This window comes from Anopheles stephensi, chromosome 2 (genome assembly GCF_013141755.1).
Source record: "Anopheles stephensi strain Indian chromosome 2, UCI_ANSTEP_V1.0, whole genome shotgun sequence".
NCBI classification, from domain to species: domain Eukaryota; kingdom Metazoa; phylum Arthropoda; class Insecta; order Diptera; family Culicidae; genus Anopheles; species Anopheles stephensi.
Window position 1 is genome coordinate 68,962,446 of NC_050202.1, and position 16,844 is coordinate 68,979,289.

A 16,844-nucleotide genomic window follows, 5' to 3' on the forward strand; every position below is an offset into this window, starting at 1 on the left:
ACGCGATGAGGATGTAAACATAAGAAACACATTCCGCCCATTAACCAGCAGCATAAAGCATACACGCATTTGCGAGATTGAGTTTTTCGCCAAACGGTAGCACCGGTAGCCACCCCAAGCCGTTCAACCGTGCTCTCTAATGATATGGCACGTGCAGGAAGGGGAGGAAGGGGAGGGGGGGGGGGGGAGACGTTGAGGGTGAAAGGACGCATAGAGGCACCAGTAAGGTCATTACGCGGAGTAGAGCCCGGGTCGAGCTACAAACTTTACCATTAATGGCTTTGCGATGCTCGCGAAACTCGGCACCTGATTTGTAGCTTACTGCTAGCTTGGATGGTTGCTGGCTGGTTGCTGTGTAGGTTTGGACGTAGCTGGCATTTCGCATTAGACGTGGATGGACTTCATGAATTTTGTACAAGGAAAAATGGTTCAATCCGCTGACCGTTTGAAGTGAAGTACTGGGCGTCTCCATGACCAGGCGGCTCCATCGCACGGCCGTCGGTGGTGGATTGACCGTTAAAGGTATGAGATAAGCGCTACGCGTTAAAGTAAGACTGGTTGCGTAATAAAAAGCTCCACGTGCAGCTGTTTAAAACTCATACCTAGCGTTTTACATTTGATTTGCGAACATTAAAAGCACTAACACAACTGTTTCTTGTAAAACACTCCTGGGAAGACTGTTAAGTTTTATGCATTTTTCTCAAAAAAAAGTTTTAATAGAATTCATAGAACCAACAACTGAGGAAATGTTTTATGCGCATATTAATCCGTAACGTTTCATTCGACACTTTCTTGCTAGCTTGCCCACTTCCACACACACAGCCACCGGTGCGAATGTAATGAGACTTGTGTTAATTAAACAGAAAGATTTCCAGCCAATTAAATATTCCACCCTTGAAGAAATTTGATCTTTTAATTGAATTGCTTCAACCGCGGTGGGTAAACAGTGCAGAAATAAAATCATCAAGTATGCAAAAAGAATGCAAAATGGCTGTAATTTGAGCCTACTACGGTCCCGGCCACCAGCTTACCGTGCACAACAGTCGGATCCCGTGGTGGATCGCGGCTCGAATGTGCCCGGGTGTACTGTCTCGCTGGTATAAACCTGACTCATGCTCGATTACAGCAGGGAAAACCGATACCTGACACGGTGAAGGTGATCCCGGTTCTTCACCAAAAACGTTCGATAGCAATTAGTTCATTTGCAATTTAAAACCCACAGTTTCTTGTCCGATTTCGGGCTCGATTCAATTGATGTGAATGAGTCAACGAGGGGTGCTTTTTCGTGGAATGGCATTGTTTAATTGTACATGAAAATACTTTCATTTGTTATAATGTTTCGCCTTTTTTAATTATTTAAATAAACACAATACATTGGTTTGCATAATTCTACTGCATAAATAAATTCTTCCGAACTTAAGAAAAGAAGTTGAATTAAAAAATAGGGTCAAACATTGCTTGATTGATGTTGTTAGGAAATAAACGACAACAGGCATAGAGAACCCTCGAAATGAATAACTCTGTATAATAACTGTCAGCTAGCTAAAACGCGAAACCGGAAAGGCCAAATGTGTGTGTGTGTAAAACCATGCCCTTGCCTGAGCTTTGCCAATTTGTGCCCAACTGCTGCAGTAATCCCTGATCAACCTGTCGTCGGTGAGGGATGGCACACCGAACTGATGGCGCATAGCCATCTCTCTAGCACGTGCACCGCACCTTGGCTCTACCATACACACCCATACACCGATCGACTGCAGGGCTGCCAACAGTTTTTCTGCTAGGGGAAGAAGAAAATTGAATCGTTAATTAATTTTCTCGCCACCGAGGTACTGTACGGGCGTAGGCCAGAGGGCTTTAGCGCGAGCGCTCGTTTCGCCACCCTTGTCGATATTGTTGTTGTTGTTGTTGACGTCGTCGTCGTCGAATGTGCTCGAGAGGCGAAACGCCTCAAATTGTTTTGCCGGGGATGAAAAGAAACGCCAAACGGAGTCGCACCACCACTCCAGTCGGTAAGCGCCCTTATCGAGGCTTTAGCAACGGTTGTTTGTTTCTCTGGATGGTTTATTATTTTTACCCCTCCGGTTCTGCTCCACTGGTTTTGCTTGGCCACACCGGTTTGAAGGGCTTCCATCGATACGGTGCCGGTTCGTCGTCGGAACAGAGGTTACGTTCGGGTCCTGCACTCCTTGAACTATAAACGGTCGGCTAGGCTCCGTCGGCTTCCAGCCTGCTCGTTTGTAGGTCATGCTAAATTTATTAAATAAAAATACCTCTTCCACTAATGATCTGTAAATTGATCGATGGGAAACTCTCGCCGATTGCATAGCGTCGTAGCACAAGCGCCGGTTGGAAATAGGAGCTTAATGTGTGAGCATCTAACATTGGAAGCATTTTCCTAGCTTCATTGTTATTCTCGATTCAAATCAAATTCGAAGCTTTTATGGAAGGTGTATTTGTTTGCCCTAAAATTGCCAACAGTTTCGTGCTGAAAAGCTGGTTCCTCATTAGTCTTTAATCTGTTGTTGCTCACTGCTCGCGCATACCCCGTTTTGAATTGCCTTCCTTCCAATAGTTTGCCAGTGGAAGCGAATAGTTTACGCACAGCTATTTCAGTAACATTCAAGTGTGAAAGCATTTCAAGGCAACGATTACGCGACTGAGCATTGGGAATCGGTTTTGCGCCACACGCCTCCAGGTATTTCGCATTACGTTGAAATTGAATTCGGAATTTAATTAATGTGTCATGAAAGAAGGAATCCGTAAGGCATTGCACAACATTTTCCCTACGCCAGTGTTCGGAACGTCTCAACCTCCCAGACCGTTTCACCCTTCTGCTTTTAATCGAATAGGTAGACGCTGTCTAAGCTGCGAGTGTTGGCGCTTCAAACGATCTTATTAACGCCTCAGGTATCGGGGAAAATGATAGTTCCCAGGCGTGATACAACTCCTTCTCCGCTAGCGTTTGGGCGTGGGAAGCAGGGCGCGAGATTTTTCGGTCGGTCGGTCGATTTCAATCGTTGATTCGTTCGTACGAATCGTTTGATGTCGAATGAAACATGAAGAAGCATTCCGAAACGGTGAACTTTCCAAATACCGTGTTGGGTGATTTGTGTTTTCTGATTAACAATTTATTAAAGCACGGCTAAACGGTTTTGCGGAATGAAAGTTTGTTCATAATTGAATATTTATTGGTTTAAGGATAAAAAATATCAACACTGAGTGTACATTCAATATGCATGATGAATAGTCCCCAAAACACTGAATTTCGTAACTTACTTGTAACTGATGGAAAACTGACTAATTTTCCACAGCACATTTTGCACAATTAACAGTTGTAAAAGTGTCTATTCAGAAACGAAACACAATTACTAATTATTATCAACCAGCTTGTTGATAACTTTAATCAGTTGCTTAGTTCACTTTTCTAGGCAGCCCATGCTCCACAAACAAACCAGGAATAAATTACTTTCCAGCACTCCGTGTGACACCGACCTCGCGAACCTGCGGCAGTGCCTATCAATCCCTCTAAACCGCAATGCCCAATTTTCCCCCCAGCATTAGCGGAATTCAATTACACGGCAAACACACTCGAGTGCTGCGTGTTTTCGGCTGGAACCTTTTTTTGGGGAAGGGAGAAAACCAAAAATTTAAATGCTTGATGGGGCATTATTTATAAAATTGAACAACCCCGTGCTAGACTCCAACCCCCCGATGAACACTTTACACTGCACAAACTCATTCGATTGGAACCGGAAGGCACGGTGCTTCCAAAAATGTCCTAAATTTGTCTCGTTTCTCCTCCAGACCGGATAGATCTCCTCCCAGTCACCAACGCATTCAGCCACGGGATGAACCGGTAACCCTCATTGCTTGAAGTCCACCCCAAAAACAACCGGAATCTAATTCAACTTTATCGCATCATTTATTTTTGCACCACCGCTCGTTATCATTCGAACGTATCAGGTCAGCCAATTGCTGTCCGGATTCAGCTCTCGCCCCCAGCCCACCACAAGTCGCTCGAGACCTTCATCACCCGGAAATGTGTTTCGAACCGGGTGGCCACTTTTCGGCTTTTCACTATGCGTGGTGATATCTTTTCCCCCAAACTAAACAAACAAAAAAGGCCTCACTCCTCAGTGGGACGTTTGTCACGTAGGCTCGCCAAACCCACCCCGATCCCCAAAAACTGAACAAATAATGCTCGGAAATGTGGTAAAATAATCATGACATAATTAGAGAACTTCACCAGGCGGTGTTCCTCCGTCGGCGTTCACACAATAGGTCGTCCGTTTATCATTCCTTGCTGACCAACGGTTTCGGTCGTTCGCTGTTTGCTGCTGTCGCGAGCCATGTCTTTAATGGTAGCTGCCTGTGTCATTTAGTCGACAACGCACCAGGACGATGGTATTTTGAAGATAGTGTGCTGACAAGTCCCTGTAACTTGGTGCTTATTTTTCCATCCCACCAATTTCCACCGAGACACTGTGTGTGTCTGTTTGTGTGCCTCTAAGTCTATTAAAACGAACTGATTCCATCATTTTTTGTGGACTAACCCCTCGACCGAGGTCATCATCGACTACCGGTGGTGTAATAGCGAGCATGATTATGCATCCTCATTGCTACACCAACACATCGAACATTTTTAAAGCCATTCAACCTCTTTTTTGCTGCCCCTAACTCCCATTTGCACTGTCGCGTGCTATTGTGCGTATCCTCCAGAAGGGAAGTCGTCAAGTTTTTTTTTTGCCCTTCTGTAAAATGATAACTTTTTTTTCTCTCTGCTTTGCAAACCAGAAGCAGTTCTATAAAGAAGGACATGGTTTTGTTGTTTTGCTATGTGCTATGTGGGTGTTGTTTTTGTTTTTTTTGTTCATATTTTATTTTTCATCCCCCGGCGCCACTTAGGCCTTGGCGTTGTGTGTGTGTGTGTTGCGTTGAAAACCAGCGAGTGGGTTTTGGGACAGGTGTAAAGGTGTGAAGAATATCTCATCCTTTTTCGCACGACGCTGGGTCTCCCGGCAGGGGGCACCCAGGCGGTAACGCCGTGCTGGCAAGCTGTCTCCCGGGGTAATGAAGATTGTAAGGAATTATGCGCAAGCATAATGCCTGTCTGTGCCCGCCGGCAATCCCAGTTAGAAACGACCGGTGGGATTGCCGAATGAACCGACTGGTAAACAAGTGACTCAAAAGGATTCAGTCTCGGGCCAGTCTCAGCGATACCACCGGGATAATGGTATGCACGGCACGGCAAGACTGACAAGGTGATCATATATATGAAATTTTCTCCCCTCCTTCGCCGTCCATTTCCCGAAACCATTAGGGGATGGTGCGCGGAATTCGAGACAGGCGGTGGCGTGGAATGGAATGGAGCAGTGGTGGGAGACGTAAAACCCGACATAATTTTGTCGGTTGGTAAAGAGCAAAGTTGTGTGTGAAATCATTCCCATAAGTGGGAGTTGGAAAATAATGTACGATACTATGGGATATTGTGATGGCGCAGAGTGGTTAAAATTACATTCATAAATTATGAAATTTGATAAGAAAAAAGAGTTGGATTTGCCTTCTTGGTCAACATTAGCAAACTATATTAGCCACCGCTTAAGAATAAGCACCCAAACAAAGTTTTGTCACAACCGATTACCACCCGATTACCACGTTTTCTATCCAAACTGCCTGTACATAATCAACCTTAACTCGAACTTGTGCCATAATAATCAACGTAATAGCGAGTCGGTTCTTCGCGACCATCATGGATTTTCGTTCGCTTGACTACAGGAATCATTAGCTCGCTTTACACCATCGCCGTCCAGCGTCGGCATGTGCTGAAGGGCGCAACGAATCATAAGAGTGTCGCTCTTACGGCACACTGCGCGACCACTTCATCTTGAAACCCGGGCCCTTACCATGCGTGCCCCAGCATGGCGTCAGGCTGTTAAAATCGTTGTTGAGCGATATTTTTTCCCCCGTGATGTTTTGCGTCGGTGCCATTATTTCCATATCGCCACAATCGTGTTTCCGCTAGTTTGTTCAGTGTAATAAAAAGATGAAGTTCTCTTTCGGGAACGGGAACGGTAAAAAGAATGGAGGGAAACAACAGCATGTGACGTAAGAGAGGGCGGGTGGTTGGATGGGTGGATGTGGTAGTGGGGTAATTTCCACCCACAGCCTATCGTTAAGCCTGGTCGTCCTCGGAATTATAATTTTTTTCTGGGTGTATGCGTTTAAGTGCGCTGTGTTTTTAATATAATACTATCGTGACGATGGACGACTGTCCCCATGGTGAAACCTTGAGGTTCTGTATGGCAAGAATACATGTCGTAGGAAATATTTCTGTATTTTTTTCCTCTTACTCCGTCCGTTTGTTTATTGAGTATGGCAGGCGGAGCGCGAAGAGTAAGGAGTTTTGCGAGCCTTCGTCTTGACGAGGTTTGGGCCCGATTCGCAGATTTGATTGGGGTTGTTCAAAACCGACGATGGGTTTCTATCGCTCACGAGTGTCGTTGACGCTGCGGACGCACGGATCCAATGTCTCGGGCATGGTTGACGTTCGGATAATGACACGCAAGGGACTTGTTACACAAGTGGTGCTCATCAGAATTGAAAGCCGTTGTACGGCCCGAGATATGCGTTTATTTCACGAGCCGAAGATTCCTACTTCGGTGACTGCGAGCTTCGAGTAGTTTCTTTATTGTGACAATTTTCTTTTATTCCGCTAGCGAACCAGTGTTTCGGTTGTTGTTTTTGTTTTCGTTTTTGGGCTGCGCTTTAGACATCCTGTTTTTATACCTATTGAGTCGTGGGGGTTTTCCGTTTCGCGTCGGCTTTCCCGCGTGTCTCAGTGTAGTGTTGGATGAAAGATTATAGCACTGGGTGTCATTTCTGCGGTTGAAACGATTGCCGTGTTGCTGTAGATCGGTTCGTGGGTTCGTAAATAGTCTCTGTGGGTGCAGTGCAGTGTCGTATGTGGTGCGCGTCATTAGCTTTACATGGGTATAATTACATAAAAGAAATGTGCTATGAATATTTCAATAACGTTGAAAATAAATTTAGTGAAGCACCGATCTCGTTGAAACCAAAAAATACTTGTATTGCCTTCGGCACACCAGGTGGTAAAGACTATAGTAGCGCTTGTTTTCACTCAGGAATGGGTAGAGCTAAGGTTCCATACCCTTTTGGGTCGTTCACCCATAGTGACTTTCCAAATACGATGCATGAATAAGTCTGGTGAGGTAAAAAAGAAGGGGAATGACCTAGAAGACCACTAAACCACGAAGAACAAGATACTGAAAAAAAAAGTTAAACAGTTGAAAAACTGATAATCAGAATAAGTCCATTTTGTAGAGTCTCTTGTATAAATTATTGAGCAAAATTTTTCGAGCCATAGTCGTGTAAAATGTATGTTTTTGAAAATGTATATTTTTTGTAGGTTTTACTACGGACTTACGTGAGTTATTTGATATCTTTGCTTTCAGTTAGTTCTTAATTAGTTAGTATCTTAATGTCGATCTCAAAACTAAACCCTCGAGTATGTTATTAGGTGGTTCGATAAGTCTTTGTCGTTATTAAGAAAATAGCTTGTGTTTGCAAAATTTCATTTTCATAATGCAGATTGTAGAGAGAAAAAATAAAACTTATAGATATCATGTACAAAGTACGGATTATTTTAGGTCAGAAAATAAATATTGTTTTGTCCAATCGTTTCATTGAACATTCACTTGAGTTCTTTGAATCTGAAAGTCTAAGTAACATTTATCAAACCATTATTTAGATTGCACTGTATTTTCCGTATTCAAAAAATTTAATGTTAGATATCAATCTCATATTCCAGTATGCAAGAGCAAGAAATTCTCAACCTTATTATAATACCTTATTAATTACAATTCCATTTTCATTCTGGTAAAAAATGGCTCCAATTAATATAAAAAAAATCCAATTTTTTACTTAAAATCTAAGCCAACCCTAATTGCATAGCAATCACATGCAATTTTACAAAACAACGCTCAGTTTTATAACTATCAGCATGGAATCAAAGCTATGAAGAAAATATTTATCACAAGCCAGAACACAAACTGTTTGTTGATCGTTTCAATGGTCCCCGTTTGCACAATTTACGGCAACACATACCGCGTACCGTGTAAAGTATATGAAAAAATAAAATATCAAGCTCCATATCCCGGGTCCCATGCCCATGCTGGCGCTCAAGATAGACAGTAATGTTATCAGTGTTTGAGAAGAAAACACCCAGTTTTCGTGTCACTTACGGTCGGGCAAAGAAAGTGAAGCGAATCGTAATCGTATTTTGCTTGAAATTATGGCACACTACACTGTCAGCTGTATTTCGTACGGTGGTCCCAAGGAAAAGCGGACAACAAAAAGAAAAGAAAAAAAACAGGCACACAAGCAAAGCAAGAAGTAAACGACTCATATACTTCACCCGCCCACCAGTAAGCGATACGATACGAAACTGTTCGCGCTCACTGTCGCTCTGGTGTATCCAATTTTGAACATTTTCTTCATCATTGGATTGTATTTTTATGAGTGCAAAATAAAGAAAACATCAACATCAAAATGATAGAATCCGTGACGATAGCGACCCGGCAGTCGTGGTTCCGATCTGATGCAGAGAAAACACGGGAGGAGGGGGGTCGAGTAGAAAAGAAAAATCCTCTAAACCAATAATATTTTATTAAACCATAAATTTTTCCTTTTTCCGATCGGAAAATTGTTGCAAAAAGTGGCCATGTAGAAGGATATCCTCCACGGTGGTGCAGTACCGGGAACGCTCGTCTCACTTTGACAATGGGTGACGGTTATTACTTTGAGCGGTGTTTGCACCATCCAGCGATGGCATAGATGCCGAGAATGGTGTGGTCTTGTCTTGTTTGACCAATTTTTCGATCCCCTCGAGAAGCAGCATTTCTTTCGTGCGGCACGGCAAAGCTACACCATAACAAACTAATAGAGTTAGCTTCAAGTTTCGCAACCGCAGATAAATCCCGATGGCCAGTACTGATAAACCGCCGGGAGTTCTTAGGGTGCTGTTTACTTTTCAACATCTTTGTCACACTCCCTCTACTCCGATCTTACTCTCTCCTGACCACGGCCTGTAAGCGTGGAACGATTCGCTTTGTTAGCCCGATGGCTCCCCGACCGCGATGGAGAGTGTTCAGTTGAATGGACAAGATATGAAATTGTGATGGGTGGGCTTCGGTGGCGCGTAATCTGGCCCGGTTTATCAGCGCAAAATTGATGAACAATACAATCCGTCCCAAAAACATTCCACCGAAAAACACATCCTCCAGACATGGAGGCGCCTGGTCCGTTTCAGCCGTACGAGGCACCTAACGTCTTGTCAGTTTGTTGTGTGTGTGTGTTCATAAAGTTCGTCAATCAATGGCATCGACGGTGGTACGCTCCTTCAGCTACAGATCAGACAACATCCTTCCCACCCATGTTCGGAACCACTCGGCCGGAAATGGTATCAACCAAAACAAAAGCCCACCGAGTACTTGTACTGCCTGCCGATAGTGGTGCCACCTCTTCAAAGGAGTCCCGATCCCACAAAGAGCGCAACCATCCGGATACTTTGTAGGAGAGCGATTGTTTGCCCAAACGCTTCCTTCTTGCTGGTCGCGTAAAATAATGGACCAAAGGACTAGAAATTCGTTCCTAACAGTTCACGGGAATTGGAAAATGATCCCGTCGCGCGTGTGCCCGTAGCTTCCCCAGTGTTACCAGGCCCTTTACATCCAAGGAAGTGGCCTCTCATAATGGCTTTGTCTATTGGCGTTTGGTGGATCGTTTCGAAGAAACTGCTCCGGAACCACTTCACTCGAGCCCTAACATTCTTCAACAGTGCTGGATTGGCCTTGGTCGTGTGTGTGTGTGTGTGTGTGTGTGTGTGTGTGTGTGTGTGTGTGTGTGTGTGTGTGTGTGTGTGTGTGCATGTGTTTTTCTGTCACTATGTGTGTGCGTGGCTCGTTGAAGGATAGGACGATTGGGATTTCGGAAGAGCTTAACATGCGACGCTCTGTCGTTGATGTTCACTTCCTTCCCGTGCAGCGCTATCCTCGGATTCGCTCCGCCACTGACATACTCTGTCGCGTTCGCATATTTGTCATATCCGACTATTATCACCGGGTGACAAAGTGTTACTGGCGACTGACGACAGTGCGGGAAACGTCGCGTGAACGTAGGGCGACCGTGCAGTTGGATGAGCATTCCGGTCCTTGCTACTAAGTTGATCCATCTTTCGGAACTATCCTTGCTGTGAACGGGTGCTGTGAAAAACTGGTTCCCCATTCCACCAGTACCAACGAACGACGTGTGTGTGTGTTTGTGTGTGACTGTACGCCATTGGAAGGATGGCAGCACATACATATCCTCTCAATCTAATCGACGTCCACTTCGTTCGTTGTCGCCGATAGTAGACGTTGAGTGGCGAAACTAGTGCACGTCGACCAAGGCGCAAAGTGGCATTGCCTGTTGGAAGCATCACTACTCCACCTTTGACCCTTCCTGCCTACCTTTCTGCCTATTACCCCGATACTCAACTTTTCTTGAAGCAAGTTTTTGTTCCGAATATACAGGATAGAAACAGAGACACAAATAGCTCACACTTCGGTGTGTGTGTCTGTGTGTGTGGAACGGTTGGTGCGTGTTCGAGTGAAAGCAATGGATGGATTGAAGATGGTGAAAAGAAATCACTCCGGCGCAACCATCCCCCTCAAGATCCTTCAGGCTCATCAACCATTGCGCCAACCTTTAACCATTTCTCACGACTTCATTCCCAAGGCAAGAGTGACAGATGCTTGAGTGAGGGAGGAAAAGGGCCTGGGAAACGCTGCCTCTACAGTGAGAGCTTCCCGCTGTAAACGGAAATTTATTACTCAAGATATCAAGACTTTGCCTTCCTTCCTTCCGTCCTTCCTTCAGCCTTCGCCATTTAGCCCGCCCCCTCATCCCGGTACGGCTTGTTATTGTTACCAATGGCTCCTGCAGTTTCCATTGTTCTGTTTCGTATGTTGCTGCTATTAAAGCGTGTTGAGCTATGAGTAAGCGAGTACCGAGTTCAGTGAGTCCACGGCAAAGTTACGGCAAGCGATACAAGCGATACGCAATCTTGTCAGTTAATCTTGTCGTCTTCAAATGAGCAAACTCCCAGCAGCGTGCTGGTGCTAAAATGAAGGCACACTGTGAAGCTTTTGTGAAATTATACTAACTGAAAATAGGTCCTGGATGTTGGGTGCAAGGAGCATCAAACGTACCCCCCGGACAAGGGAAAATGGCGGGCGGGAATGAGTTAATGATAGTACGAGCAGTACGCCAGATTATCCTGAAGGATCCTCGTGGTTTTTCCAACTTTCTTCTGATTTGTTTTGTCTTGTTTTGTTTTCGTCCATTCCCTCCAGCTATCATCAGGCTTGAGCTTGATGGGTTGGGTTTTTGCTGGCGTCTGTTATTTATGAGTAACGAGTAGCGATAAGGCAAATTTAGGATTTTGTTTGTTTATTTCTTGTCTCTTACTCCCTTGGTCTCTCCACCCATCCAACTTTTGGGGGGTTGAGTTGAAGTGCAGGATGTTTTATCGACTCCTCTCAGGGACTCTCCGCTCCTATTGTCGTGCCTGTCCACTGACAAACCTTTTACTTTCACCCGCGCTGATGATTTGTGATGGCTTTTTTGTGTTCTGTGTCTGTCTAAGATGTCGAGTTTTTGAAAAACGTTTTTCTGGAGGAGGCAGTTCGCACGGAGCAGCGGTTGCGATGGTCTGGTAAATGGAGTCACCGTTACAGAGGACCGAGTTCTGACCGAGACCTTTCATTGCATAAATTAAACCATCCATTTCTGGGCAGGACAGCTAGGTGAAACAGTAAACGGGAGGCACAAGGGTGAAACGTATAGAAAAGTTGTAAAAAATTAGTCACCTAATATACGGGGGGATTCATATAAATTAAGTTGCGTCGGTCAGTGTGCGTCAAGGTTTAGATTTATTGAGACAGGCAGCAAAAAGCAGTGAAAAGGATCAATTTAATATGTTTTATAGAAGCTCTTCTTGTTACCCAGCCTACACCTATCGCAATGCAAAGCTTCGCAATACTCTTTATCCATCACTACATTCAACACTCACACACGAGTTCAGGAAACACATTGTGGTGCTAGTTGTAACGTAGCCTCGTATTGTTTTTACGAATTTCGAGGCTATATTGAATCATATCAATCGAATTTGTGTCAACCAAGAAGCTCTGCTGGGTCAGCATGCGGTAGAGGTGGGATGGGAAATTCGTCACCACCAACGTACAGCAGCTCGAATCGATTTGCACTTGATTAAAGGACAAACAGAGAATGGCTCGAGTAGCATGTCGGTGATCGTATTCCGGATATTCCTCTACCCAAATGTGTCTCTGTAAGTATGTGTGTGTGTTTTTGTTGTGTGAGACGTCCGTTTCGGTACGATCCGGCTCGGCCAGAGAATCATCCCCACAAGTAGCTCGAACTCGTTTATGCGCTATCATTGTCGGGCAGCACATGGTACGCATCGATACGGCCGAGGCAGGCAACGGTGTTCGAAGTGGAAATGGAAATACACCAGAAACAACAGTGACTCAAGTGGCCATAATCTTTTTAAGGACAGCGGAGGCTATCGATTTTATTTTGCTGCTGCTGCTGCTACCTCAAACAACACACGGTTTGAGTTGGAGCAGCACCGGCTGGAACAAAACTGGATCGTCCTGTCCGTCCGTGCTCGAAGGACACGTACACCGAATGTGGATCGATAGGATAAATAGGACAAAAGAAATATCTGACGACGTGCCAGTCGGTGGCGGTACCTATCGGACCGTTGCTGCAAACCGTCCCAGACCAGACCGAGCGACCAGATTACTAGTTCCGCTTTTTGTGTTGCAACGCGCTTTATGAACCATGGTTGACTGTAAGGAACCCGGGGCTGTACCCTTCTTATCCGGTTCGAACATCAGCATCAGCCCGCTATCGGAAAAGAAACTTCACTCCGGTTTGGGACAGTGCGGCAAACAATTTAGAACGTCTTCGTTTTTCGTTTGTGGTGATCTTCTTGCTCGAGCTAAAACTTTTACGCTCAATCAGTGATGCGCCAAGCATCGGTGGGAGTTTTCGGGGCCGAGAATCGAGACGACATAAACCAAAGCTCGATAGCTTTACAACGTTTATCTTAATGATGTTGTCGAGCGCTACCTAGCGTCGATTCGATGATGGAGTGTTTGTCGACTCTCGGAAAACGCGGGAGCGTTTTCCCAGCTCCAGCCTGAACGTTGTGCTGTTGCTGTGCGGTTGAGGTGATAATGTTGATGGATCCCTTCTGTGTGGCTTGTCAATGTGGATACCATTAGCTTGTTGAACAGGGGCAGAAAAAAAGGAAACTTTACAGGAAAAAGAAGCAGCCAGTGGGATATTTGTATGGGAAATGGAGAGATAGACCGGGCAAGCGAGAATAGTGCTGTGACGGGTGAGAGCTGTTGTGCTGTGAGAGCTATTCATTGGGAGGATGTAGATCATGACGCCATTTGAAAAGCCCACCGGGCAGGTATCACAGCCCCACACACACACACACACAGCACCCAGATGGTCAGTGTCAGAGCCGATGGTAATATCGGAAACCGGAAAGCACCGGCAGGGCGTCATCGTGCTGAAAATCATTCGTCACGTTGACGTGCCGAGATGGTTGACTTATTTGAATGGCAGCAGAAACTCTGATTTGTGTACGGTGTGTAAGATTGTTTTCCTCCCTTTTTTCTTCCTATTCGCACCAGCTCTCCCTCTCTCTCTCATTTTAATTTCTATTCGTCAAGTTTCTTCGCTACAATCCGCGTCGTTCACACTTTGCCTACCTTTTCCGGTGGTGCCGGGTTATTGTCACGCTGACATTGATTAATCATTACCACCTGCTGAGCCACCCGTTCGCTAGTTCCGCGCGCTGCTTCGATTCGTTTTACGCGTCGGACGCAATGGTCGGTTTGAATGGTTTCTGTTTCAACGTTGATTGCCGGCCACCTGACAGGTCGGCTGTCAGTGTGACGTTTGTCTCGCGGTGTCCTTCACCGTCACCGTGGCGGACGACCTGCCCGCGGAAGAAAGTTGGCACTTTAGCCGGACACGCAAGCTAATTAATTGCCTTCCATCGACGATCGTTTGTTGGAGGCGGCTATAGTTAAGCACTCGCAATAACAATAACATTACCAATCGTAGTAATAAAGCATGCCCTCATAATGGCCACGCGGCGACTGATAATGAGGTTGGATCTGGATTGTTCTTCGACCGGGTCGCTTCCATCGACCATATTTATAACTGCCTCGGGGGGGATCGGTGGGCGATGCCGATGCCGGGATGCTGCGCCAGTCGGTAATGAACTCGGTGACATTATTATGAACACGGAACCGAAAGTATATGCCCTTGACGGGTGTACGGTGTCCATCGTTCGAATTGATATCGTGCACCGGGATGGAAAATAATTGGCAATAAAAATGCAACAAGCTATTTGGCACAGGTCGACGGTGGCGTCGAAAGAATATGGTTCTCGAATTAATCAGCATTTTCATGATTATGTATATGGGGTCACGCGACAGGTTCTAACGCTGCGAGCGCACACATGCAACAGGAACGGTGGGGCTCATTGATTTTTAGCATTTTTAATACCGATAAGCAACTGTTGGAATGGAAGACTTGTTGGAATGGAATGGAAGAGGTCTTGGTCTATCGGATCTTTCCCGGTATGGTTTGGAAAATACTTTTGTATATTGCGAAAGTTGATAATGGAACTGTATTGGGATGATTCGATGGCAGAAGTGATACCTGCACCAGTCTTACCGGGACCCTCGACAGGACCGAGGTTCAAATCCCACCCAGACTGAAACTCAAGTTACAAGAAGATAAAATGTTCAGGTAGGGAACTTTCGGGTAAAATTACTAATTTTTATAGCTGGTACATTAACAATTGATGGAATACAGCTATAAATTAAAGAACTTACCAACGGATAGTTAGTACGCTAAGCAATGTATAAAAAGCTGCATTGGAAGCTCTTGTACCAGCTTCATAGTTGTTATATAAACTCAATTCGAATGGATAAGTCCCATTCATTCGTATTCCAGTTTGACGATAAGTTAACAAGCTCATCAACTATTCAACTGAAGTACCTTCAGGTTTTCGTTTTGGATTAAAAATGTGTTCCACCTTTCGAGCTCGATTTTTTATCCTCGCTCAAACGTATGCGTCAGCAAACTTTGCTAATTAGAGCGGCGTAATATTCGCTTGGCAAGCTTGTTTCAACATGATTCAATTGCTTTTCCCACTGTGCACTGTGACGGAAAGGTGCATCAGGATAAGAAGCGTAATTTCGTTTTTGTTTGTCCTTTTTCAAACGGTTTTTTTCGGTTCTTTCTCTCGTTCTGAGGACATATACGTCACGTAAAAAATACGCTCATAAATCATCGGTCAAATACTTTACCAGTTATCCACCATTCTACCCACACGTTTACTTCGAAAGACCATCCCTTCCGGGAGTGTTAATTTCCAGCGCCCACTGGCATTGTGACCATCGGGCATTCCCGGGGTTACGATTGACGGAATTTTCTTTCGCTTCTCCAGCTTCCTCTCTCACGTCTGTCGGATTTTCCATTCGTTTATGGCTTTAAGCCTGGTTCACTCAGATGGCGAAAACGACGACGACGCCGGTGAATACTTCCTTGGTTTCCGGTTTCCAGGCCGGATCTAGCCAGTTCGATGCGATGAAAGGACATCATAAATTATGAGACGTTCTCGCTCGGTACGTATCGGGGTATGTGCTCTATATTGAACGTGCCGAACCGAACGTGGCGCTCCCTGGTTTCCACTGACTGTTCGGTTTCGTTGGGCAAGAAGAAGTCGAGCTTAGCAACGCAGCTCGCAGTACCGACGGTGACTTAAGACAGCTTGTTTGTGCAATTGATAACGAATTGCCGACTGGAGGATTTGCCGACATTCATCATATTGCTCGAGAGCGTGGCAATCGGGCCGACCAAATACCCTGCTGCTGCTGCTGCTTCTGGTGATGTGCGGTATCGATTCGATTCAGCTTCTTCGTCCCTTCGGGCGGATGGTAGATAAGCGAACGATACAGGCATCAGCCGTGGCGTAGTGGAGCATCGCGTTGAGTAAATAATTTTAATCAAGCTTCAACAATAGCCTCGCGCTTTTCCCCGGCACAAAAGCGCACTGTGCACGCTCGGGAATGATGGATGGGTGTTTGGTGAATGGTGAACGGGATTGAAGTGAAGCAAATGGACAGTTGGTGCCCGTGAATGGATTGATTCAATGTGGGTCAAGTGTGAGTGCACATCAGTTTTGAGAACCAAAGAGTATTGATTGACGAGGTTGCGTGGTTTGGGAAAATGTAGCCACACTGGTAACATCATTCAATTATGCAATAGGTCGCCTTTGTTATGCGTAAGCACGCTGCTTATAGATCGTGAAAGGGATAATTAAGGTTTATACTTAACAACTTCATGGATTTAAATACAACTGAAGTAGTTTTATTCCCTAATCAATTCTGGATCAAGCCCCTAGAAGCAAGGACAATCAGATGGCAGTAGCATTAGCGGCACCGGTCTTCTCAGGACAGCATCTGAAGTTGAGTCTTGTTGGGATAGTTTTCCCGGAAGCACGGCTTTTTTTTCCAGCTATGGGTATAATCAAGTCAGAAAAGCCAGCTATGGCAGGCCAAGATCTCTCGAGGTTTTTGAACCAAAGAAGGTAAACAAGGAAGATTGAAATTCATTCGATATCTTGGAATATTACTTCAGGGTAGTAGCAAGTACTTTTTCTTATAGGCTAC

General features: G+C 45.2%; 1 protein-coding gene across 9 annotated transcripts in view; it reads left to right on the forward strand.

Moving 5' to 3' along the window:
- The window catches only part of LOC118504520 (papilin-like), a 200,992-nt gene that overhangs the window by 5,884 nt on the left and 178,264 nt on the right, over positions 1–16,844 (forward strand). The window contains exon 2 of one of the 9 annotated variants that reach the window (XM_036039060.1): positions 11,740–11,742. The exons of the other annotated variants lie outside the window; for them this stretch is intronic. The gene's annotated coding sequence lies outside the window, so the exon portion shown is untranslated. The remainder of the gene's footprint in view (positions 1–11,739; positions 11,743–16,844) is intronic. 9 annotated transcript variants of the gene reach the window in all.